This window comes from Aegilops tauschii, chromosome 7 (assembly GCF_002575655.3).
Source record: "Aegilops tauschii subsp. strangulata cultivar AL8/78 chromosome 7, Aet v6.0, whole genome shotgun sequence".
NCBI lineage: Eukaryota > Viridiplantae > Streptophyta > Magnoliopsida > Poales > Poaceae > Aegilops > Aegilops tauschii.
This window is the reverse complement of record NC_053041.3, coordinates 351,575,405-351,602,117: the sequence shown is the minus strand read 5'-3', so window position 1 is coordinate 351,602,117 and position 26,713 is coordinate 351,575,405.

Here is a 26,713-nt window from a genome sequence, read left to right as displayed (position 1 = left end):
GGTTGCCTTGCTCCTGTGTTTATGCCCTACGTTCCCGATCTGTTCGGCTAGGGCGTAAAGGGAGCACCTCTGCGATTGTTACGACCGGGTAATTCAGACGTGTACCTCAGACGGGTGAAGCCGAAAGCTAGCGTTCTTAAGAGAATAATTGGTCGACAATCAAACGACAGATTGTTACATTTTGGTAACTCTTCAAACATACAGGACAACTTTTTTCCGTGTTGCAGACCAAAGCCACGGCATGCATAATTACAGGATGACACCCCAAGGAAAGGAACCCTTAACGGAACTATTCTCCTTGGAAGATGTTTCTTACATATGTAATATAACATACATCCCGAACTAAATTTTTTGTCTGTTCGAGCACAATGGCTAGGTTGCCTGGTTTCCGGACATAGTGAATGCTTCCTTCCATTCCAAATAGTATCCTGAAACACTCCACCACTTTGGTTCGGAGGTTAAAGCCGAAAGCCTGCGATGACAAACTTTTCACATGTTCGGATAAAGGTACAGGTCGATCATAACATACATTAATACATTAAATCAAATACCTATTCCTTATCTATTCCATCTATAAGACTGTCTAACCTACAATATTCTTGCGAATACTTCGCAGCTATGATTACTTGGGCATACACCAAATTCACTAGAATTTCTTCCCATCTGGTCCCTGTGGTCCCACATGGGCCATATGATTTGGATCTAGCTTGGTGAAGCGTGTTTTCACCATGGCCCAAGCTTCTCGTGCACCTTCACGGCAGGCGGATGTCTTCCATAGCTCAAACTAGCACCGGGCACCTTTGAACAGGTTTGCTAAGCCCTCCATACTGTCTGGAGGGGTATCAGAGGGCCATAATGCCTTCACCATACTCTTCATGGCTTTCCAGGCCCGAGCATGTACCACGGACAGTTCCTTCAGCACGTCGCCTTAAAATCCAGATACTTCTTCTTCCGGTCGGCCAGTTAACAGACCTGCAGCAACAGAGTCATGACGTTCCAAATTATTGATTAAACATGAGCCCCTAGTGTGGTTTTAAACAAAAAAAGAAAGCAAGACATACCGAACATGCCACCCTTCAGCTTCTCATTTTCTTTCTGAGCGGCCGATAACTTAGCCTTTAAGCTCTCTATCTCTTCGAATTGTTTGTCTTTTTCCTCCTCATGTTTTTTCTTCCCGGACGCGCTCATTGAAGCTTTTTTCATTTCCGCCAGTTTGGTGGTGATGGCATTTAGCTGCATCTGATTTATCTTCAGCTCCTGGGATACCGCAGTGTTCTTCTCTCTAAGAACCTACGGGTCATATCGATCCTTAAATCAGTTTGCCTCACCGCTTCAAGTCTCGGGGGCTACTGGCATACGACTATTAAAATTGCATAAACTTGTACCTGTATATCCTTTGAGAACAACTGAGTGACGCCGACAAGTCCGTCTTGGATATATGCATCCACCGAGCTGCGTGCGGAAAACTCTTGCTCGGAAAAGGCCGGAGCACGCATGCCCTCTTTCAACCGACAGTGATTCATCATGCTCTCCACTTCGGAATTCGTGACAGATACATCGTCCAAATCCTCATGAGGCGGCAGAACAGGCATTGCATCGGCTCTCGTCCTAGTTGACGAGCCGACACTGGATTGGCGGACATTCGGCTAATAGAGCGTTTTCCCACCGTCTGTCGTGTGTTTCTCGTGACATCAAGGATAAAGACAGACTTTAAACAATCCGGACTCGTGCCCAGGCATGTATTAAGCGGACATACCTCTTGGAAGACGATGAGGTTTCTGCAGTGCTTCTGATCCCCTTACGTTTTGAATGACTACCCTGCGTAGGGGCCGCCCTTGAGGAGGTACGGTCTGCCGAGCGCTGATCCTATTAAAGTCCGAGTCAGTATAATGGACAAAGGTACAAGTAGGGATTCCCTTTTCAGAGCCCTCCGAATACTTACGATGCAGAAGGGATAGAGGCGGGGGTAGTCGGCGGTGATAGCCACATCCGAGCCGTCAAGGCTCGCTTGATAAAATACCCCATCATCAAACTCTATGTATATATCCGGATCCTCGCGAAAGCCAGGGTCTCCCTCGCGATTATGATCCTCTGGCTGTGGAGCAGGACATCGAACGTCCTCGATCATGTTCCGCCATGACTGTTTTAACAAAGAACAAATTGGATTAGCATGCTGTGACAGCAATAAAGCAACACGGATAATCGAAGTCTTACCCATTCAATAGGGTTGTACATGGAATAGCCTTCCCGACAGTTTAAGTGGAGGAAATCTTCTTTTTCACCCTTATACAGATCGGCCAAGATTGTGGCCAGTTCAACAGGGGTATCCGGACCCTTGCATCTGTAACGGGACGTGTCATCTTCTCCGTTGTAACACCATAAGGGGGTTACTCTGGATTGGAGAGGCTGGACGCACATCTTTATTGCAATAGCCATAAGCTCGATTATTGAAAGCTTAGTATGGGCTAGCAATCTGACCTTGCTAACCAACCTTTTTATTTCCGCACTGTCTTCCTCCTTGGGACTTCGGGGTCGCCTGTTGAATTGCTTCTTTAAAGGAGCGCTGTAAATTTCAGGAAGGCCGCGCTGAACTGGGTCCGGTAGTGGGACGTCATCCATGTAGAACCATTCCGAAGACCACTGTGGGTATACCTCTTTGGGAGTTCCTATGAGATATCTGGATCCGGCTATACGCCACACTTCGGCACCGCCCACTTCAAATATGGAGCCTCCTCGATGGCGGGGAACGAGGCAAAAGAACTTCCTCCATAGTTCAAAATGGGCCTCGATGCCTAAGAACAGTTTGCAGAGGGCAACGAAACCTGAGATGTGCAGAATCGAACCTGGGGTAAGGTTGTGCAGTTGAATGCCGTAAAATTCCAATAGGCCCCTAAGGAAGGGATGGATTGGAAATCCTAGGCCCCGCCACAGGAATGGGATGAAGCACACCCTCTCCTCCTTATTGGGGTTAGGGAAATTCGTAGCCATCACATCGTTGCTGATTGATGCCAATCCCACTCGAACGGAGACTAGATCTGCGAGGGGAAGGTAGCCCTGCGTCTGGAGTCGGGTCAGCTAAAGATGAGGCACTGAGCAACTCTGCCAATCACCCACTTGAGGGCCATGGGGGCGCGAAGAGGAGCCTAGGGCACTGGCCATTTTGGAAGGCTTTTTTCGTAGCTAATCTTGATGGTTTTTCTTTTGCGCGATGTGAGATGGCATTTGGGGATCTAAATCTCCTTATATAGATGCCGTCCGAGCGTGATGAGGAGGCTTATTTGCAAAAAATCACGGACCGTTCGTATTCACCCGGCGCGCGGAAATCAAAGCAACAGCAGGAAGGAGTCATAAAGATAGAACAAAGGGGTCAGAACCAGACTATCGTTGGTCCGAAGTATAATGAAGAACCCGCCTTGCAAAGCCGAAGACATGAGCCGGATACTACGTCGTCATTGAAGGCAAGTTCGGGGGCTACTGAGGGAGACCTGGATTCGGGGGTCCTCAGGTGTTCGGTCTATTCATGTCAGGACCCCGATCCTAAGTCACACCGATCTAGCATGTAACACATCATATCACTTTGTGGCCTCACGCGCGGTATTCCCACGGGTGCTACCTTACCTGTCCTGGGACCGTTTGCACCTTTTATGATAGTGTCGCTAGCATCCATATGACAAAGAAACCGGCCGACATGACTAGTCGTGAACCCAAAGTGGCACTAACTTACGAGGACAGGCATACATGACCCAGCCTCGAACATGTCGGTCATCAGCGTGTGAATCCGGGCTGTAGCAACTGGGCTAATAGGACTCTGGGAACCTGGGCTGTAGCAGGCTAGCAGGACTCCGGAAGTCACCGCGTGACATTTCCCCGAAGGGACAGACACAAGAACGAAGTGGGACACATGCCCGCCAGTCTAGGTGTTCCGGAGCAGTAGTAACTGGGCTAGCAGGACTCCGGTAAACCGGGCTGTAGCAGACTACCATGGCTCAGTGGAAGCACCAGACTACATTTCCCCATAAGAGAGGCTACCAAGGACAACGAGGTTGTCGGATCCCACACATACCAAGCATTTCAATCATACACACAATATGCTCGATATGTGTAAATACAACATGGCATCACCGCAAAACTCTACGACTCAAAGTATTTATTCAATAGGCTCCGAGGAGCGAGATATTACAAACATGGGTCTCATGACCCAACATTCAGAGCATACAAGTCAAAGCACATGCGGAAGCTTAACATGTCTGAGTACAGACATCTACAAATGAAAAAGGCTGAGAAGCCTGACTATCTACCAGATCCTGCCGAGGGCACAAGATCGTAGCTGAGGTATCAAGCTAAACGTCGAAGTCCACACGGAACTACTAGCGAGACTGAAGTCTCTCTGCAAAAACATAAATAGGCAAACGTGAGTACAAATGTACCTAGCAAGACTTACATCAGAACTAGCTACATATGCATATGTATCAACAAAGGGGGTGGTGGAGTTTGAGTGCAGCAACCAGCTTTGACTCAGTGGCTATCCTAAACTATGACTGCAAGTAACTCTTTTGAGGTGGCGCACACGAGTCCACATATTCACCATATCAATACACCACTATGAATTCGCTCCCGTCTCCCTACGAGAACGCCATCCATAGCACTCACGCTTATCTTGCGCATTTTAGAGTATCCACTTTCACTTGTCTATGAACTATTATAGGCAACCCAGAAGTCCTTTACCGCGGACACGGCTATTCAAATAGATCATTTATAACCCTACAGGGGTGTACTTCTTCACACACGCTCTCGCCACTTACCACCATGTACACATCATGTATCTGGGCAACCTTCAAGCGGAAGCCTGGCGAGGGAGTCGGCCACGACCTGACTAACCACACAAGTCTCTAGTCCAGGTTTATCGCCTATTCGGGTTCCATCCGCGAGGAGATCCAGCCGGGGTTTCGCTCACAGCCCCAAACGATGTGTGCAGGGTTCCCGAGACACCAAACGGGCGCCCGGTACACCAGGCCACGGTGTATCTACCGCATCATAGCCCACCCCTAGGGTCAGCGCTACGCACGGCCTCCAACACATATCCCACAAACACCAGAAACAAGTTGCAACTCCTGGACAGATATCAAGGCGATTAATAAGTCGAGAGGGTCCATTGGTTTCGAGCCCAACGCGTGGTAGTCCCTATTCATGGATCACAAACACGGAACTCAGTTCCTGAGGACGGTTTCAATGAGACAACCCACCATGTATTCCTACATGGCCTCTCGCCTCTACCTTTACCAAATCATGTTCACACACTTAGCTCTCACACAGTAGGACATGTTCATCACCATTCCAATTCATCCCCGATGAATCGGACCTGACTCAACTCTAAACAGTAGCAGGCATGACAACAAGCATGAATGAGTAGGCACATCAAGGCTCAAACAACTCCTACTCATGCTAGTGGGTTTCATCTATTTACTGTGGCAATGACAGGTCATGCAGAGGAAAGGGGGTCAACTACCGCAGCACATAAAAGTTGAATCGTTGTTGTCCTAATGCAGTAATAGAGAACAGAAGTAAGAGAGTGGGATTGTATCGGAATGAACAAGGGGGTTTTGCTTGCCTGATGGAGTGGTAGTAGGATACTGCCCTTTAGTCGGATATTCGTGGGTATCCTCGGAGGCATAACCTACCACGAAAGACACATCAGAACACAATCATCACAAGGCAATATGCAACAATATGATGCATGCTATGACATGGCAATATGGTGTGTTTTGGGCTAATGCATTCTAAAACAGGTTGGTTTGAGTCCATTTGAATCAAAGATTCAAATGAAAGCCCATGATATGAAGTCATATTAATGCATTAGCTTGTTTCACTTAAACAACAAGGTTAAAATGTTCTGACATGCATGAAACCATTACAGATGGAAAGATTGGATTTTTTTGATCAATTTTCATATATAAATCTTTGCATTTGGAGTTACATATTAATTTCTATGAATTTTTGAAGTTTACAACATTTTCTGGAATTTCCTGTATAAGAATAAATCCAGTAAATGATTTATTGCGTCAGCATTGCGTCAGGGTGACGTCAGCAGTCAACGGGGACGGTCCAGGTCAAACCTGACCAGTGGGTCCCGTGTGTCAGTGTCATTAGACTAACTAACTAAATTAGTATTAGTTTAACTCCTAATCTAGGTTTGACCAGGGGCGGGGCCCACATGGTCAAATGGGTCAAACCCACCGGCGACATGACGCCGGCGAGGCTAGACGTGGCGGCGAGCTACGGAAACGCTGCTTAGGGCGCCATTCGCCGCGCGGTTTGTTCCTACATGCTCCTGGAAGTGAGGCGCATCGAATGGAGGTAGTGGCTGGAGCTGGGGTGGCCTGAGTCGACGGCGGCGAGCACGAATGCGGCGGCCGGCGTTCGGGTGTTCGCGGGATCGGTGCTGCGGCGCGTAAACGAGCGCAGCGAGGCGCTAGGGAGGCTCTACGTGCGGTGGTGAGAATGTTGGACGCACGCCCGTGACCAAATGGTTACCGGAGCTGCGTCGGCGACGAGTGGAGGCGGCGGCGCAGTCGGGCGAGAGGGGCGCGGTGGCTACAGAGTGCAAGAGAGAAAACAGAGAGGGGGAGGATGATCAGCAGCTCACGGTGAACACGAGGAGCGAGTCGGCGAGCTCGGGGAGGGGCTGAAGCGAGCGGGGCGGCGAGGGGGATCTCCGGCGTCCGACGGCGAGGATGAGGATGATGGCGTCGCGTCGGGCGTCCCGCGGGTGCGTGCTTCGTCTTGGGGCTCCGTGGCGTCGAGGCGGAGCCTCTGGACAGCACGGAGAGGCGAGGGAGAGGCGATGGCCGCGGTTGTGCTCGTCGGCGGCGACGACAGCGCTCAGTGGTTGCGTGCGAGAGAGCCAGAGGAGGAGAAGAGCTCGGGAAGAGGCTGAGAGGTCCTGGGGGTGCGTGGCGTCTCCAGGGCGACGTCGGGGACGCGGCAGCAAGCAGGAGGTGGCCAAGCGCGACATCGGCGCTCGCCACCGAGCTGCTTCGTGCGCTGGCATGGGGAAGAAGACAGGCATGCCCCTGGTGGGCTGGGCCAGCCAGCTGGGCCGTCCAAGTGGGCTGCACAGGAGGTAAGCCCAGGGAGGTGTCCTTTCTCTCTCTCTCTCTTCTTTTTGTTTCAGTTTTTCTATTTTTCTGCAACTTTAGAGCTTTATTAGAAATACTAAAACTCACTAAAAAATCATGAAACTTCTCATGCCCACAGTTTGGAATATTTCCAACAGTAAACATTTTATTTTATGATTATTTGGACATTTTAAATATTTTATAGTATTTAAATGCCCAGATGCAAATAGAGTGTGATTTAATCCAATGAACTTATGATGTCCTAGAAAATTGTGCACCATTTTTGTCAGAGTTTCTAGACCAAGGCAAAGATGATGAACATATTAGAAGGGCATTTCAGGTTCATTGTAAAGAATTTTGGTAAACCCTAGTTGGTTTAAGGGGTGCTGGGGGTTCTGTCATCCCCATTTCAAGTTTCTGCGAAATTTAAACATGATGCACACATGAAGGGCTCGCCTAGTGCATACCAGAACTAAGGATGTGACAACTCACCCCTACTAAACAAGAATCTTGTCCCGAGATTCAAGTCGTGAGGTAAGAAGGCAGAGGGACACAAGCTAACACAATCTTCACGATCCAGATGTCTTTCTCGAGGGTGTTGATTCATTGCATCACCTTGATCTCGATGTCTTGCTTTCAGAACTACATCCAACATGACAACGAGTAGAAAGGGAGAATTTTAGAAGAATCAACCTTCCTGAGGTTCGAGCAACTTAGGATCATCTTAATGATCACAAGATCAACTCACGGAATGCGACATAGAAACATCTCTGGAGCTGAGAGGCAAAACATGCATCAGGAGGGACGGAAGAAAGAATTTGACGAGGTTTTCAAAGTAGCGAGGAAAAATTGCCATGATTCCATAACGGGGCACCTTGGGGAAGGTGACCCGTGGAATTATTCCCTTAAGTGGCAAAAAGAATTACTTTTGATACAGAGATCATTGAAACTCTCTATACCAGCCTAAGGAAATTCAAACAAACGTTTGGCGGAGTAAGAAGGGATGACATACCCAGACTAGAATGGATGATGTGGACTACCTTGTTGAAGACAACGCAAGGGATGATTTTGCTTGTGCGTGCTCTCAAGAAATTGAGCATTTCCATATTCATCAAGGTTCTACCAACATCTGTGTCGAGGATCCTAGCAACACATCTTACTACCTTGACGAATAGTGATGGACAATGCAGATGCATAGAAAGACAACCCTTTCTCAGATTTCACCTTAGCGAGGCCAAGGGAACGAAATCTGGATGATCGACTGAGAGACATTTAGCACTCCGCTTCTAATGTTCTCCTTGATGTATTGGTTACCATGGTCATGCTTAAAGCATCAACATAGCCATCAAGAAGTGGTCGGACTTCGGAATACAAAGGATCCATAAGGAACAACTTCTGGAGTAAATCCTACGAAATTCTTATGGGGAGGTGGCCAACTTCCTCAATCAAGATACTACAATAATATGTCTTCCGACTGGGTGTCTTGGCCACGACATCCACTTTACCGGTTACAGAGAGACCAATATTATAATTCTTGGAGTACGTTCCAACCATCATATCTGCCTGAGATTTAGATCTGGTTGTTGTCAGGATATTCCAGACTCATCAAGTCTAGAAAGAAAAATGAAAGTTTGCAACATAATTCAACGATATGACGTTGCGAGTTTCTCGGGGAATGAACTACGATAGCAAGCTCCAAAACATGAGCTGGTTCTGCTACAAACCTGTGAACACACTATCCAAGACAAGCATGACCACGTAGTAGTCTTTTAATAAAACACTACCGAGTTCAAGTGGGGAACCATCATCGAGGATATCGAAGTCCTTGCGTAAGTCTAGCTCTTAAGAAGAAACTTCTTCTCCTTGAACAAATCAATCAGTGGCTTGGTGTGCTAGGAACACATACAGAATGGAGGCGGCCAACCTATCAAACCATAGAGTACTTCGCACATAGGCGTAACTAACTTGGGATGATTCCAGAGGAAGCAAAAACAATCTTTCTCGAATTCACGGCGGCAACTTGCATCGAATGCACATGAATTAGAGGAAGTCTCTCCTTTCATCCAAATGTATACCTCATGAGTGGAACATGAAGGCAATGCTTACAAAGTTTCCAATGCTAGCTTTAATGTTCAACATGAGTCATGGAGAAGATAAGAATGTTGCCGATGGGCTCAACAACAATTTATCAAAATTCCAATGGAGATGGAATTCCACAACTATGTGAACAAGGTTATAGCATTGGCCAGACCCAAAAGATATAATGATGTATGCTCGAGGAAATAACCACGAGTAAGACAACATTACGAATATCATTGGTTCTGAGTTGATTTGACGATGCAACCCACACTCAAATCAAAGTTTGGACAAGACAATAGATCCAATAACTGATCAAGATGACCAATCGATGAAGATATCATCTTTCTTCAACACACACACTCAAAAGATATCCTTTTAGAATGAACTAAGTAAGGCAAAGCTTTATCTTCCAACTCTCCAAGTTGTTGTTTAGCTTAAACAACTAGCTCAGGGTTATCCAACACAGATTCTTGGAGAATGGCTGGTTCAGAGGAAAACCAACTTGATCACGAGCTCAACATAATAGTCAGGGGAAACCTGGTGATACTTCCGAGAAGATAATCGGAAAATCACGAACCCCCGATATGTTACTAAGCTCGAGAACAATCTTGCTTTCAAGGCAAGATGATGTGATCAAAAGGAGCAAGGGTTTGACAAAATCCTAACTCATTGATCGAAGGGTGCACCAACAAAAATGGACTAGGTAGCACCATCGGTCCTAGGATGGTGATTCAATAACCAACACGCTAAGGATGAGAATATTGTCCTTTAACTACCAAGCAACGCAGTTGCTAGGAGTATTAATTTCACACATCATGATTCACTTGTCGGTATTCCGGTCGCAACGACACGACACCGAGAAAAGAATAATGATGGCGAGAAGTATCACTACATCAGGAATTCATAAGAGAAGGTGCAATTCTCATGATGTTCCTGACATAAAGTGGGTAATACTTCAGGGTGGAACAGACCAAAAGCTTGATTGCATTTGATCTACGGAATACAACTGCTTTGACCCAATCCTAGAAATGGATGAGGTACTGGAGCTTGTTTCTCCTAGTCATTCTGGAATAGAATGCTTGACGGACCCCAAGAATAATGGGCATCGACGAACGAATGCACGCATACTCTTGACTATCAATTGATAGACGAAGGTCAGAAATCAACTAAAGAGAACAACTTAGAGGAACATATGATTTTCTGAGTTGTGGATGCATAGATTAGTATGTCGAACAAAGCTCAACATATTTCTTCCGGATAACCCATGCAGAAACGTAGAACTGGCAGATTCACAATGTATAACGAAGAACTCATCAAGAGCACTCTTATTGTGATCTTTTGGTTCAAAGGAACTCCTGCCAAGGATGGTTCATGGTATTTGGAAGAATGATATACCACGGACCTCGAAGACTATCTCAAAGGTTACTAATATCCTAAAGGTACGAGCAATACTATCAACACGCGGTAAGTAGAGTGAATCTTGGGTCAAGAACCCAGGAGTAGAATACCTACTACTAAATGGCATCACGGGATGCTTTCGAGAATGGTGGCCAGAATCATCACACCGGGAACACAAAACATGGCTAGTTTACTAGGTAATCTTCTAAGACACCTAGGGTCGTAATAATAGCTCCGACATATATGTCGAGGCAACAGAGTACCTCAACTCACCGATTAGTGTGATTAATCTGGCCCAAATGGACATCAGGAACATGGAGGAATGATTGCAAGTGCACCAGACTATCTAGAAAACTGGGATGACTCGGACAGCATAACAGTTGTAAATGCTCAAAAATATTTGGGACATCCTGCAAAAATGGTGGCATAACCACTTAACATCGCAATATCAAGGTTCTGAGGCCAGCTATGAACATACGGAAGTAATAGAAACTGAACTGTGACTTGAATCCATCAATCCTATAAGTCTATGGATTAGTAACACGTCATCCTGATAGATAGATGAGAAGGCCTAGTTCTTAATCCCCGTAGAAAAAAAGAGGTTGACTCAGATCAGAAGGGCATAAGGTAAAGAAGTAAAAAGAGCCTGATGTTCCCTTCCACAATCAATTCCCTTATATAATTAAAGCATTTCTAGACTCAACTTCGACCAGTTTGGCTTGGTAATCCTACAGGCAGTCACGCTCTGATACCAAAGCTGTCAGGACCCCGATCCTAAGTCACACCGATCTAGCATGTAACACATCATATCACTTTGCGGCCTCACGCACGGTATTCCCACGGGTGCCACCTTACCTGGCCCGGGACCGTTTACGCCTTTTGGCTCACGTATATGATAGTGTCGCTAGCATCCATATGACAAAGAACCCGGGCCGACATGACTAGTCATGAACCCAAAGTGGCAATAACTTACGAGGACAGGCATACATGACCCAACCTCTAACGTGTCGGTCATTAGCGTGTGAATCCGTGTTGTAGCAACTGGGCTAACAGGACTCCGGGAACTTGGGCTGTAGCAGGCTAGCAGGACTCCGGAAGTCACTGCATGACATTTCCCCGAAGGGACAGACACATGAACGAAGTGGGACACATGCCGTCCAGTCTAGGTGTTCCGAAGCAGTAGTAACTGCGCTAGTAGGACTCCGGTAAACTGGGCTGTAGCAGACTACCATGGCTCAGTGGAAGCACCAGACTACATTTCCCATAAGAGAGGCTACCAAGGATAGACAACTAGGTTGTCGGATCCCACACATACCAAGCATTTTAATCTTACACACAATATGCTCGATATGTGTAAATACAACATGGCATCACAGCAAAACTCTACGACTCAAAGTATTTATTCAATAGGCTCCGAGGAGCGAGATATTACAAACATGGGTCTCATGACCCAACATTCAGAGCATACAAGTCAAAGCACATGCGGAAGCTTAACATGTCTGAGTACAGACATCTACAAATGAAAAAGGCTGAGAAGCCTGACTATCTACCAGATCCTGCCGAGGGCACAAGATCGTAGCTGAGGTATCAAGCTAAACGTCGAAGTCCACACGGAACTACTAGCGAGACTGAAGTCTCTCTGCAAAAACATAAATAGACAAACGTGAGTACAAATGTACCTAGCAAGACTTACATCAGAACTAGCTACATATGCATCAGTATCAACAAAGGGGGAGGTGGAGTTTGACTGCAGCAAGCCAGCTTTGACTCAGTGGCTCCTAAACTATGACTGCAAGTAACTCTTTTGAGGTGGCGCACACGAGTCCACATATTCACCATATCAATACACCACTATGGATTCTCTCCCGTCTCCCTACAAGAACGCCATCCATAGCACTCACGGTTATCTTGCGCATTTTAGAGTATCCACTTTCACTTGTCTATGAACTGTTATAGGCAACCCAGAAGTCCTTTACTGCGGACACGGCTATTCGAATAGATCATTTATAACCCTGCAGGGGTGTACTTCGTCACACACGCTCTCGCCACTTACCACCATGTACACGTCGTGTATCTCGGCAACCTTCAAGCGGAAGCCTGGCGAGGGAGTCGGCCACGACCTGACTAACCACACAAGTCTCCAGTCCAGGTTTATCGCCTATTCGGGTTCCATCCGCGAGGAGATCCGGTCGGGGTTTCGCTCACAGCCCGAAACGATGTGTGCAGGGTTCCCGAGACACCAAACGGGCTTCCGGTACACCGGGCCACGGTGTATCTACCGCATCATAGCCCACCCGTAGGGTCAGCGCTACACACGGTCTCCAACACATATCCCACAAACACCAGAAACAAGTTGCAACTCCTGGACAGATATCAAGGCGATTAATAAGTCGAGAGGGTCCATTGGTTTCGGGCCCAATGCGTGGTAGTCGCTATTCATGGATCACAAACACGGAACTCAGTTCCTGAGGACGGTTTCAATGAGACAACCCACCATGTATTCCTACATGGCCTCTCGCCTCTACCTTTACCAAATCATGTTCACACACTTAGCTCTCACACAGTAGGACATGTTCATCACCATTCCAATTCATCCCCGATGAATCGGACCTGACTCAACTCTAAACAGTAGCAGGCATGACAACAAGCATGAATGAGTAGGCACATCAGGGCTCAAACAACTCCTACTCATGCTAGTGGGTTTCATCTATTTACTGTGGCAATGACAGGTCATGCAGAGGAAAGGGGGTCAACTACCGCAGCACATAACAGTTGAATCGTTGTTGTCCTAATGCAGTAATAGAGAACAGAATAAAGAGAGTGGGATTGTATCGGAATGAACAAGGGGTTTTTGCTTACCTGATGGAGTGGTAGTAGGATACTGCCCTTTAGTCGGATATTCGTGGGTATCCTCGGAGGCATAACCTACCACGAAAGACACATCAGAACACAATCATCACAAGGCAATATGCAACAATATGATGCATGCTATGACATGGCAATATGGTGTGTTTTGGGCTAATGCATTCTAAAACAGGTTGGTTTTAGTCCATTTGAATCAAAGATTCAAATGAAAGCCCATGATATGAGTACATATTAATGCATTAGCTCGTTTCACTTAAATAGCAAGGTTAAGGTGTTCTGACATGCATGAAACCATTACAGATGGAAAGATTGGATTTTTCTTATCAATTTTCATATATAAATCTTTGCACTTGGAGTTACAGATTAATTTCTATGAATTTTTGAAGTTTATAACATTTTCTGGAATTTCCTGTATAAGAATAAATCCAGTAAATGATTTATTGCATCAGCATTGCGTCAGGGTGACGTTAGCAGTCAACGGCGACGGTCCAGGTCAAACCTGACCAGTGGGTCCCGCGTGTTAGTGTCATTAGACTAACTAACTAAATTAGTATTAGTTTAACTCCTAATGTAGGTTTGACCAGGGGCGGGGCCCACATGGTCAAATGGGTCAAACCCACCGGCGACATGACGCCGGGAGGCCAGACGCGGCGGCGAGCTGCGGAAACGCTGCTCAGGGCGCCATTCGCCACGCGGTTTGTTCCTAGGTGTTCCTAGAAGCGAGGCGCATCGAATGGAGGTAGGGGCTGGAGCTGGGCTGGCTTGAGTCGATGGCGGCGAGCATGAATGCGACGGCCGGTGTTCGGGTGTTCGCGGGATCGGTGCTGCGGTGCGTAAACGAGCGCAACGAGGTGCTAGGGAGGCTCTACGCGCGGTGGTGAGCATGTTGGACGCACGCCCGGGACAAAATGGTCACCGGAGCTGCGTCGGCGACGAGTGGAGGCGGCAGCGCAGTCGGGCGAGAGGGGCGCGGTGGCTACGGAGTGCAAGAGAGAAAACGGAGAGGGGGAGGATGATCAGCAGCTCACGGTGAACACGAGGAGCGAGTCGGCGAGCTCGAGGAGGGGCTGAAGCGAGTGGGGCGGCGAGGGGGATCTTCAGCGTCCGACGGCGAGGATGAGGATGATGGCGTCGCTTCGGGCGTCCCGCGGGCGCGTGCTTCGTCTTGGGGCTCCGTGGCGTCGAGGCGGATCTCTGGACAGCACGGAGAGGCGAGGGAGAGGCGATGGCTGCGGTTGTGCTCGTCGGTGGCGACGACAGCGCTCGGTGGTTGCGTGCGAGAGAGCCAGAGGAGGAGAGGAGCTCGGGGAGAGGCTGAGAGGGCCTGGGGGTGCGTGGCGTCTCCAGGGCGACGTCGGGGAGGCGGCAGCAAGCTGGAGGTGGCCAAGCGCGACGTTGGCGCTCGCCACCGAGCTGCTTCGTGCGCTGGCATGGGCAAGAAGACAGGCATGCCCCTGGTAGGCTAGGCCAGTCAGCTGGGCCGTCCAAGTGGGCTGCACAGGAGGTAAGCCCAGGTAGGTATCCTTTCTCTCTCTCTCTTCTTTTTGTTTCAGTTTTTCTATTTTTCTGCAACTTTAGAGCTTTATTAAAAATACTAAAACTCACTAAAAAATCATGAAACTTCTCATGCCCACTGTTTGGAATATTTCCAACAGTAAACATTTTAGTTTATGATTATTTGGACATTTTAAATATTTTATAGTATTTAAATGCCCAGATGCAAATAGAGTATGATTTAATCCAATGACCTTATGTTGTCCTAGAAAATGGTGCACCATTTTTGTCAGAGGTTCTAGACCAAGGCAAAGATGATGAACATTTTAGAAGGGAATTTCAGGTTCATTGAAAAGAATTTTGGTAAACCCTAGTTGGTTTAAGGGGTGCTGGGGGTTCTGTCATCCCCATTTCAAGTTTCTGCCAAATTTAAACATGACGCACACATGAAGGGCTAGCCTAGTGCATACCAGAACTAGGGATGTGATAATTCAAGCATGGGCCGGACTGATGGGCCGTGAAGATAGAGCGGAAGATTATTTGCCGTGTTCGGATAGGACTCCTGGATGCGTGGAGGGCAAGATTGGAGTCCAGATGTATTGTTTCCTTCCCTTGTGAACCGCCTCTGTACCCTTCCGATGTATATATTAACCAGAGGGTTTAGTCTGTAGAGATCATCAGAATTCATATAGGCTAGGCTTTTAGGGTTTGGCCATTACGATCTCGAGGTAGATCAACTCTTGTAACCCCTATACTCATCAAAGACAATCAAGCAGGAAGTAGGGTTTTACCTCCATTAAGAGGGCCTGAACCTGGGTAAACATCGTGTCCCCTTTTTCTCGTGTTACCTTTGATCCTCAGACGCACAGTTCGGGACCCCCTACCCGAGATCGGCCGGTTTTGACACCGACACTCAACTCCATATATTATTTCCCAATGATCGATGGTTATCCTATGATATTTGAGTAGATCTGTTTTGTCCTATGGGTTAATCGTGATCTTGGTTGGTATGATTGTATATTTTATTTATGGTGCTGTTCTACGGTGCCCTCCGTCTCACGCAAACGTGAGGGGTCCCTGCTGTGGGGTGTTGCAATACGTTCATGATTCGCTTGTGGTGGGTTGCGAGAGTGACAGAAGCTTAAACCCGAGTAGGTGGGTTGTTGCGTATGGGATAAAGAGGACTTGATACTTAATGCTATGGTTGGGTTTCACGACCTTAATGATCTCTAGTAGTTGCGGATGCTTGCTAGGGGTCCAATCATAAGTGCATATGATCCCAGTAGAGAAAGTATGTTAGCTCATGCATCTCCCTCATATAAAATTACAAGAATGATTACCGGTACTTGTTATCGATTGCCTAGGGACAAATGACTTTCTTGTTGACAAAAGCTATCCACTTTTATTACCTTGCAATTTATCCATAGTTTTATTCTCGCAAAGTACTCATAGTTTTATTCTTGCAAAACAGTTTCATACTTGTTTTAGGTAAAGCAAACGTCAAGTGTGCGTAGCGTTGTATCGGTGGTCGATAGAACTTGAGGGAATATTTGTTCTGCCTTTAGCTCCTCGTTGGGTTCGACACTCTTATTTATCGAAGAAGGCTACAAACGATCCCCTATACTTGTGGGTTATCAGCGACCAAGGATTCCGTTGTACTGTAGGGGGAGTCCGACCACATCAAGAACGATCTTCTCGGTCCGGTTATTCAACTCTCCCCCAAATGTTGCCGGCAACGTGATCTTCCCTTTAGGACGACTCCTTCCGATGTTGATTCCTTGAAACGTGCCAGTAACCTCAAGTTCTTCCTCTGCTATCTGAAGTTTGCTGATGACCATCGAAGAGATCAGATTCAACCCGGCCTCGCTGTCAACCAACATCTTTGTGACTTTGAGGTTTCGGATTGTTGGCGAGACCAACAACGGCAAGCACCCTTCCGCAATGGTGCGGTCAGGGTTTTTTCGTCGAAGTTGATGGGCGTACGGGACAACTTGAGAGGCCTCCAAGAATTTGTTGTTGGCTCCACGACATTGACTTCACACGCCCACTGTCTAAGTTGGCGGTGAGAGGAGTGCAGAGATGCACCCCTATCAATGCACAGGGTGTCACTGGCCTTCTGGAACTCCTGCTCGCTGGTTTCCTCTTCATCCCCTCCATCACTTTCATCACTGCAATCCTCCTTCTCACGGCCTCTGGAGGGTTTTCCTTGATTCCGAGGGGTCTTGCCGGGGCGACTTGCTTCACCGCCTCGGCCCTTCCCGCCAGCGCTATTCTGACCTTTTTCCTTATCTCGCTTCTCACACTCAGCCCTCTGCTTCTTGACAAGATGTTCAACCTGATGACACTCCTGAAGATCATGGCCCTTGGTCCGATGGATCTTGCAGTACGACCCATCACCTTTCCCAGCCTCATCGGCAGCCGCAGCCTTCCAGCAATCAGTGCACGCAGCAACTTCCTTGCTGGGGGGCTTCGGTCTTAGCCTTCTTGATGGTACTAGGCATGCCCGATCCCTCAACGGTCATTACTGCCTTATCTTTGCCCCTTATGTTGTGCTTCTTGTTCTTCTTCTTCTGACTGGTGGCCTCATCGTCATCCTCTGAGTCGATGTTGATGCCATCCTCTTCTCTGGGGAGCCGCCTCCCCTCTTCCACCCGAGCACACTTGTCCACTAGAGTGTAAAGCTCTTTCATAGTCTTGGGCAATCGAACATTCCTCTTGGAACGTATCTGACGGTTGCGCATGTTCGACTGGAACGTAGCTACCATAGCTGCCTGGTGGATATCTGGAATATTCCTGTGTACTCGGCTGAACCTCTGCATGTACTTCCGCAGAGTCCCCCCTTCCTTCTGCGGGAGGAGCTGCAAGTCGCTGGGCCGTCCTGGTTCCTGATGGCCGCCCGTGAAGGCACCAACGAACTCATGGCATAGGTTATCCTAGGACAAAATAGAGTTCTCTCGTAGGTGTATCAACCAAGACCTCACATTTGGCTTGAGTGCCAAAGGGATGTATTTGGCGAACACCTTCTCGTCTCTGCCTCTGGCAGCTTGAACATCGATGGTGTAGATGCTCAAGAACTCTGCCGAGTTCAGTCTCCCATCATACTTCTCTGGTATGTCTAATTTGAACGTGCGAGCAGACGGCCAAAGGACTTGCCGAAGCTCATGGGTGAAGGCGGGGCACCCAGCCTTGAAAGGCAGGTCCCCGCCCCCGCCGAGCGCGGGCTCGTCGACATTGGGGCCGTCGCGCCCATCGGGCTAGTAGTGGTTGTCACAGCGTCGCTAAATGGTGACGTGCGCGCCTTCCCTCTGCCTGTCCTCCGGGCTCGCCGTTGGCCTTGACGCGCTTGAGGGTCGGATGAAGCTATCAAGATGTCGTCGAGCTCTCGGTCGTGTGGCCCTCGTGCTGGTTGTCGCGGAGGGGATTGCACCGTGGGGGTGGCCCCTCCCGCACAGCCAGCAGTGTGGGCTGTCATCGTTTCCTGGGGAGGCAGTGGCGGGCCAACTCGCTGTGATCCTCCCGCCTCAGTGAAGCCAATTAGGCTCTGAATGGTGGCTTTCCACTCATCCATCTGATCAGCTGCCTGCGGAAATCCCAGCAGCAGCTAGGCCCGCGCCATGGCCTCCGAAGCAGTGCTTGGCACGGGTGATGATGATGTAGATCGTAGTGTCGCCCGACTCTTGATGGTGCCAACGGTGGCCGCTACGTGCTCCCGCTGTCGCGAGCCAGCCGCATGAATGGCATGATGACGAGGTGGAGGCGCTTGTGGAACAGCGGCTCCGTTTGGCGCATTGGCCGGGTCATCTCGGTCTAGGGGTGGCGCATGTCCTGCGGTCGCGCCCACAGCGGGAGCAGCCGGAGAGTTGTGATTCGCCCCAGAGCTAGTGTCGTCGCTGCGGCTGTACTCCTCGGCCGGAGGGAGAGGTGCAGAAGGAACGATCTCGCTACCCGTACCTCACAGAGCGTAGTCGCCAGGATGCTGTTGGTGCTGTCCTTCTCCGGTGCATCCTGCTCCCGTTTCGGCCGCAGGGGAGGTGGTGACGACGCCGCATGTGTCGACTGCGTCCCCCGCAGCGTCCACATCCCCGCGCGCCCCTGTAGCCCCCGCAGCGTCAGCGGTCGCGGGCAGCGGGCCTTCGAGGTGGACGGGTGAGTTGCGGCATCGGGCTTCTTATTGGGCGCCATGGACGATGAAGCCATCGATGAAGAAAGCAATGATGGAGATGACGCGCTGCGTACACTTCTAAGGTTCGCGTAAACGATCCCCTCTACCTAGCACGCCAAAGATGTCGGGGGAAACCACGACCACCTATGGGGCCATGAGCCCCTTATGGTTCGGCAAGGGGGATGAGCGTGTTGCACGAAGAGCAGAAAACCGTAGCACGGCACGACAGAGATCACACGGGCGATTTACCCAGGTTCGGGCCGCCGCAAGGCGTAAAACCCTACTCCTGCTTTGGGTGGATTGATGGTGGGATATAGTTGAAACGTAGCGCTCTTGCCCGGCAGGGTGCCTCTGGGCGAGAACGCTACACACGTACGGGTGTACAAAGGTCTGAATCCTTTGTATGGTTGCCATGGGCCTCCATTTATAGATCAAGGAGTCACCACAGTGGCAAATCAGTCATTATGCACTGATTAGATAGCAAACACTGCTATCATACGTAACTCTGTAGGCGGACACAACACATTAAATGCGCCACTCAGTGTCATATCACAGCGTGCCCGGCAAGCCTTGTCGGGCTTTTTTGCCAGCTTCGCGCCTGCTTGCTTGACACGTCTCAGGACGGCTGTCATTTGGATGTGTTTTCCGTAGAAAGTAGTTGCCATGTGGCAAGAAGCAGACACATAGTCACTTGGGGGCTTCACACCAGACTGATCGATGACTTGCGTTGCTGGAGGTGGAGCGGTGAAGCCTTGGCGGGGTAGTCCGCCCTTGCTGTGCCCGGCAGGCCTGCTGGGGCGGTCTGGAGGCTTGTCTTCGGGATAACCTTGACCCCGCCAGGCTTGCCTGCCCGGCAAGGGAGGTTTTTTCCCTTAGTGATATCTTGCTTCCTTTGGCTTGACTTGGCCTTCTTGATCTGCACTTCGATTACACAAAGAACTGATCTCTCTTTCTTGGTCTGGTCTTGGATATTGTAATCTTGATCTTGGGCCTGTGCACAGTCCGGGTAACAGACCCAGGGTTTGTTGCACCGACACTTACCATAACTGGTTGAACAGGCTCAGCGCTGCTCCTCCTTCTCTTGCAAGGCTCTTTCCTAACATCTTGTACTTGGAAATCCTCAATCTTATCTTCATTGCACCCGCTCTGCAAGGTGACACAAACTAGTTACTGGTCTCCTGGGAAGATAAATATGCATACTTTCCAGTCTGTGAACAACACAAAAGAATGAGTTTATAAACAACGCCACATAATGAAACATGCCACATCTCTTGCACACAATGAAATGAGCATTTACTATGTGTGCACAGTGTAAAAACTAGGCATACCTTCGAACTGGATCTCCAGGTACTCTTGGAGAGCCTACTTTAGTGTACAGCCAAACCTTTATGTCACCTATGAGTTATACAAGCCCCCAGTACAGCAGCCCTTAGTGTTTAAATCGTTGACAAGCTCTGTTAGGTCAAGAACAGCAAGTAATCAAAGCAAACAGTCCTAGTATGGCTGGCTGATACAAACAAGCAATTGAACAGATGCGTGAGCAAATCTTGCACAACAGCGAATTACATATCAAGAAAAGAAGCATAAAAGGAGGCTTAAAGACTATCACTTGACTGACCAAATTTAAGGGGCATTTAAACATCATGTGCAACGTATGAACTAACATAAACATTGCATATTTCAGATTCTATAATGAAATGCACATGTATTAGGTTATGTCATGTATGACGCCTAAATGTACACTATAGTAGGCAGGAGTGATTCATCATTGCACGCACAATTGAATTGCAGGTTAAGGGCCAGTTCTATTCCGAATTTTCAGAGCTTATTGTAAAAATAAGCCATAAAAGATGTAAAGAAGTCATTTTTGAGTTATGGGCTTGGGCTTAACTTATTTCTCTTTGGGGAGGGGATGCTTCGGGTCGAAGCTCACTAAAAATTTAAGGGAAGGGGAATAGCAAAATGACTCTGTTGTCTGCCTATATTACACTCAAAATGCCATTGCACACGCCCGCGTCACACCTGACCCTCAAGTAAAAACAAACACGCAAGCGTTCATTGCCCTGCCCGCTTGCATCTCCTCTCCCCTTTCCCTCTACCTTGATCCCCTACCTGTAGTGCTAGGGTTCCTCCAGCGAGCCGTCGCCACTGATCCCATCTGGCCTGCTCCTCGACGATGCTCTGTCCAGCTAGGCTACATGGCCGGCGGGTAGGGCCAAATCTCCCCGACTGCTCCTCCCTCTGGGGCCACCCCTCACTGTCATGGTCTCCAGTAGCTGCTCCGCTATGGTCCGTCCAACGCACCACTCCGGCAGTCGCCGCACAACTACAGCCGATGCCCCACTCCGGTAGAAGGCACCTCGTTCCCCCTCCCCTCCTCCAAGCTCGTGGACTTGAGGTGCTGTTGAAGGATGAGCTCATCCAACAAGGTGAGGATCTCCCCTGATTTTTACCAAATTTTCATTCTGATCCGCTATACAATGAATTGCTATGAGCTGCTGCTACTATATGATGCATTGCTATGAGCTGCTCCTGCTACTGCTATATGATGAATTGCTATGAGCTGCTGCTGCTATATGATGAATTGCTATGAGTTGCTGCTGCTATATGATGAGTTGCTATAAGCTGCTCCTGTTGCTGCTATATGATGAATTGCTATGAGCTGCTGCTGGTATATGATGAATTGCTAGTTGTTGCTGTATGATGAGTTGCTATGAGCTGCTGCTGATATATGATCCTTTCAGGTGGTGCTGCTATATGATAATAACCAGCCACTTGGACTATCGAATTTCAATAAATAATGGTTCTTCATTTAAATTTAAGTCATGCGTTATTCATTTAAATTAGGCAATGGGATCTCGATGCAAGATAATGACCAAAGTACATTCTGCCATGTAGATGGTATCTTTGTATTTGCATTTGAACAAATATTGATGGTCTATTTTCCTATCATATTAATTACTGCATTGGATTCAATTTGTGATGTTTGCAAGTCAAATTAATTTTCATATGGGCAGCAAAATGACAAAATACAATGCAATCTAGACTTTTCACTGACCATACCAGAGATAAGTTGAAAAGGCAGGCAATGAGAAGAACTGGTTGGCTTATTATTTGGAGCTTATATTCAAAGGTGCTTATTTTCTTACGATAACTCGAAATAACCGTCCCTAATAAACTTGACCAACAACACAGACATACAAATGACATGTCATGAAGGTTGCAATGGAGGCCCAGTTCTTTTGCCAGATTCTCCCACAATCTGACCCCTACCCAAATTCTCCCAGAATCTTTGAGCCCCATTTGTTTTACAATCCTATCTATTTAGGGTCTAATTAGTCAGGATTGTAAAACAAATGGGGTTCAAAGATTCTAGGAGAAGCTAGAGAGGGGTAGATTATGGGAGAATCATGCAAAAGAATTGGGTCGGAGTGACCATAGCACACTATATAGGCTCACTGCTGCCTCTCCTTTTTTTGTGATGTTCCATGAAATTGCCACATACATCTTGTACTAAGAAATCTTGTACCTTTTCATTGCATAACCCTATCCGCAAGTTGACACGACTAATTTCGGATATATCTATGTGATAATACATTGCATATCCCTTGCGCATATTTAAACCACCAATTAATGATTCTATGCGTAGCATAAACTAGCCATGACTCTATGTACTGGACTAGAAGGCACTCTAAGGGATCCTAATGTAGTGCACTGGTATTCCTACATGCCACCTATGATTTTGCGTAATGTACTACCTCTATTCCTAAATATATGTCTTTGTAGAGATTCCAGTATGGACCACATACAGATGTATATAGATGCATTTTCGAGTGTAGATTCACTCATTTTGCTCTGTATGTAGTCTATAGTGGAATCTCTAGAAAGACTAATATTTAGGAACGGAGGGAGTATCATGTATGACATCTACATCTCTAATTTAGCAGCCAATAGTGGAAATCATTGTCCGCACAAAGGGATTACTAGTCAAAAATCCTAGCAAAGCACGCTGGAAGGCACACAACAATACAAGAGAGTGAGGCACACTTACAAGATCATAGCAATGCCTCAGTCCAGGATCTTGGTTGGCCAAGTTGTTAGATCCAGAAGAAACATTATCCTTGTAGTTTTTGCCAGCTGCATAACATGTAACAGCGACGTGTTAGTATATTTGAGTACATTGGGCAGGTGATGCTGGACGGGTTTAACGGTGACAAGTACCTAGGCCGCGGTGGGTGCTTGGCATCTTGCCAACCGGTGGGAATCAGGTTAGAAACGTCAAGGGTGATGACGCGCTGTCGGGGTCCGGTAAGGAGATCTAGAACCATGGAGTAGGGTGTTTGTAGAGCGGCTCCGGTAGGGTGGAGTACGGTGTGGGTGAAGCGGGTCTGAGGCCGTGGACGAGGGCGTCGGTGAAGTTGCTCTGGTGGTTGGGTTCACGATGGTGTCGACAATGTGGATCTGCGGCCATGGACGGGGAGTCAAAAGCTACTCCGGTAGGTTGGACGAGGGTGCGACGAAGCAGAACTGAGGCCGTGGACTTGGGCGTTGGCAAAGCGGCCCCGATAGGGTTGAGAATGGTTTCGGCGAAGCTCCTCCGGAGGGGTTGAGGATGGTGTTGGCGACGCAGCTCCGGTAGGGTTGAGGAAGGTGTTGGCGAAGAGGATCAGAGGTCGTCGACGGGGCCGTCGGTGGGGCGGCTCCGGTGGTGTGGATGAAGCGTCTCCGGTGGGGAGTACGAAGGAGCCGCTGCAGACGCGCTACGGTTGACGAGAGTACCAGCAAAGCATATCCGCCGCCATGGAGAAGGCCGGCACTGAATGGGCTGTGGTACAGTGGTGGATGAGCAGTCTACTTGTTTCTAGGGGAGGTGGGAGGGTTAGATGCGGCGGCAGAAGAAGATCCGGTGAGGTGGACGCCGCTGGCAGTGAATGGGCTCTGGTACGTTGATGGATGAGCAGTCTAGGGTTTCGAGAGGGGAGGGGTAGTAAGACCAATGAAGTACGGACGGCGTGATGTAAGTTGCTCTAATGCTCTGGAGTAGTCGTTTTTGCGGGAGGGGGAGAGGAAATGGGGGTGCCGTGTGGTGGGGGGAACTGGAAGTTACCAAAGCAGCCCCGACCTATTATGTAAATGAGGGTCGTATTGTAACTATTGTTCTCCGTGCACCAAGGACAGATGGGTAATTTCGCATGCTAAAGACTAGGTGGCGGAAATTTTAGAAGGAGGCGGGAGATTTTGCCGCCCGCGGGATCGTTCATATCCAGTTTCAACTAATTTTGGACAGTGCTAGTGGGAAGGTCATGCGAGACTGTTTACACGAGGCACACGTCAGCACTTAATAATAGGTATGAAGTCAACCCCAGAAAAAAAGACAATAACTCGGGATGATGCACCGATAACTTGCACGTTCACATGGGTGCGGCCAATCGTACGGGTGTAGAGGCGCGTTCACAAAAAATGGGATCAAACGCTCAGCCTATGTATTTCTCATGTAAATATATAATTTAGTGCCATTGGTTATTTATTTTAAAGATAATGCATTGACGTGTTAATTTTAATATAGAGGCACTGAAAGAAATGGATATTGTAGTCCCACAAAAGAAACGGATATTGTAGTCCGCTACTTAAAAGTGTTACCTCATATGATTACATGGCCTCCATTTCATAAAATGCGTACCCATTGAATTCATATATGAATATTACATATGTTACTTCATAATAGAACCTTAAATCATCCAAGACTAATGGATTTGAATGCAAAACTAACAATGGTGCATGCACATGATAACTACAGTGGTTGTTTGATGAAACATCACTCAAACTTTGGCATGCACAATTGAAAAGGACTATTTGGAATAAAAATGCGATATGTGAGTGTCTAATCTTTATAGCGTTGAATCGATATTGTATCTTTGGCCACGATACGAAGTAGATATTGATTTATATACAAGTGATGCACGTCCACTGTCGCTAGATAGTGATACGTGAATGAATTGTGCAATCTCTCTCACACGCATACATATCTCATTTCTCCGTTGGCATCGGAATCAGACATGTGCACTTCGTGTATTTCTCTCCCTCTGTCAAGGTTAGAATTCATCTTTCTACCCCGTCCTACAAGTCTCTCACACAAAAACACACACGCTATCTCTGTCGACACGCCCACCCCTTTAATTCCGCCCACCCACCGCCACTAATGTCTCAAAGTATAACTATGTCTCGCACACATATGCGTAAGGTTAACTCGAGTCCAGGGACCCTATGAATACATACAATGGGATTCCAGCAGAGCACCTTTTGTTTTGAGATTTCGCTCACACACACACACACTTCACGACACCGAAGGAGTAGGGTGACACCTCGATCTTGATACTAATCTATATACTGGCTTCTCTCTCAAACACACACACACTTGCTAGTTGTGCCTCTATGACTATCGCGCACACACTCTTGATATGTCTTTCTCTCCCTCCCCCTCCCCACCCCCCAACAATGACAGCAGAAAGGTGACAACTCGATCTTGATTTTAATCTATCAATTGGCTTCTCTCTCAAACACACACACACAGAGAGAAAGAGAGAGAGAGAGAGACACACACACACACGCTAGTTGTGTCTCTGTGCCTCGCTCACACACACTCCATACGTCTTTCTCTCCGTAGCCCCCTCGATATAGATATAGATATAGACATAGAGTATATATATAGATATATCTCTTGCATCATGCACAACGAACATCTGGTGGACTGGTAAGCGCCGAATGCTCGCAACGCGATCACCTGAGTTCGAGTTCTGTCTTAAACTTTAGATTTTTATATTTTTTAATATATACTTCTTTCGCTATTGTACTGACAGTGGAACCCACAGAGTACTTAGAATACAAGATTAAGGATGGATTTGTTTCTTTTTAACTTTCTGTATGAATCTGTAGCCACCCTCCAAGTCATGTACACTGTACATGCAATTAACTTTTTATAGAGGGAGAATCATACACGCAATTAACTCAAATGGATTGGATGTGACTCTATTATTTCCAACATAAGAGCATCTCCAACGGCAACCGGCAAATTTCCTCCTGCTTCCTTCCGCGGAGGACGACATCCAACGCCAGCGACATACATTTTCACAACTCTAACCAACCAGAGGAAATTCATGCAAACATGGACTGATTTCATATAAGCATGAAGGATTTCGTTTAAAAAAGCCGGATCTTCATATAAACATGACAAATTTCATTACATTTACATGAACTAAGCGGTGCTAATCCGGCTCTTGTGGTATAATTAATACCTATCTAAATGGCCGCCCGCGGTTCCCTTTGTCTTCCTCATGTACGACAGACACTTGCGAGGCCGTCGAAGGTCCTCACAAGAGACGAAGCAGCCAAGAAACCACATGTATATGCAGTCGTCGCCTCGGCGGTGGCCTTCATGGGAACCAAGCGTCAGCGGCCTCCCGTGTTCTACGTATCCTCGATGATGGCGGCGGACACAGAGAAGCTGGCCACCGACTCGTCGCCTTCCGTGCACCCGGCTTCTGTCTCTGCCTGCATGGCGCTGCCGCAGCCATAGGAGGCGCGGCCACTGCAAACACTGGTG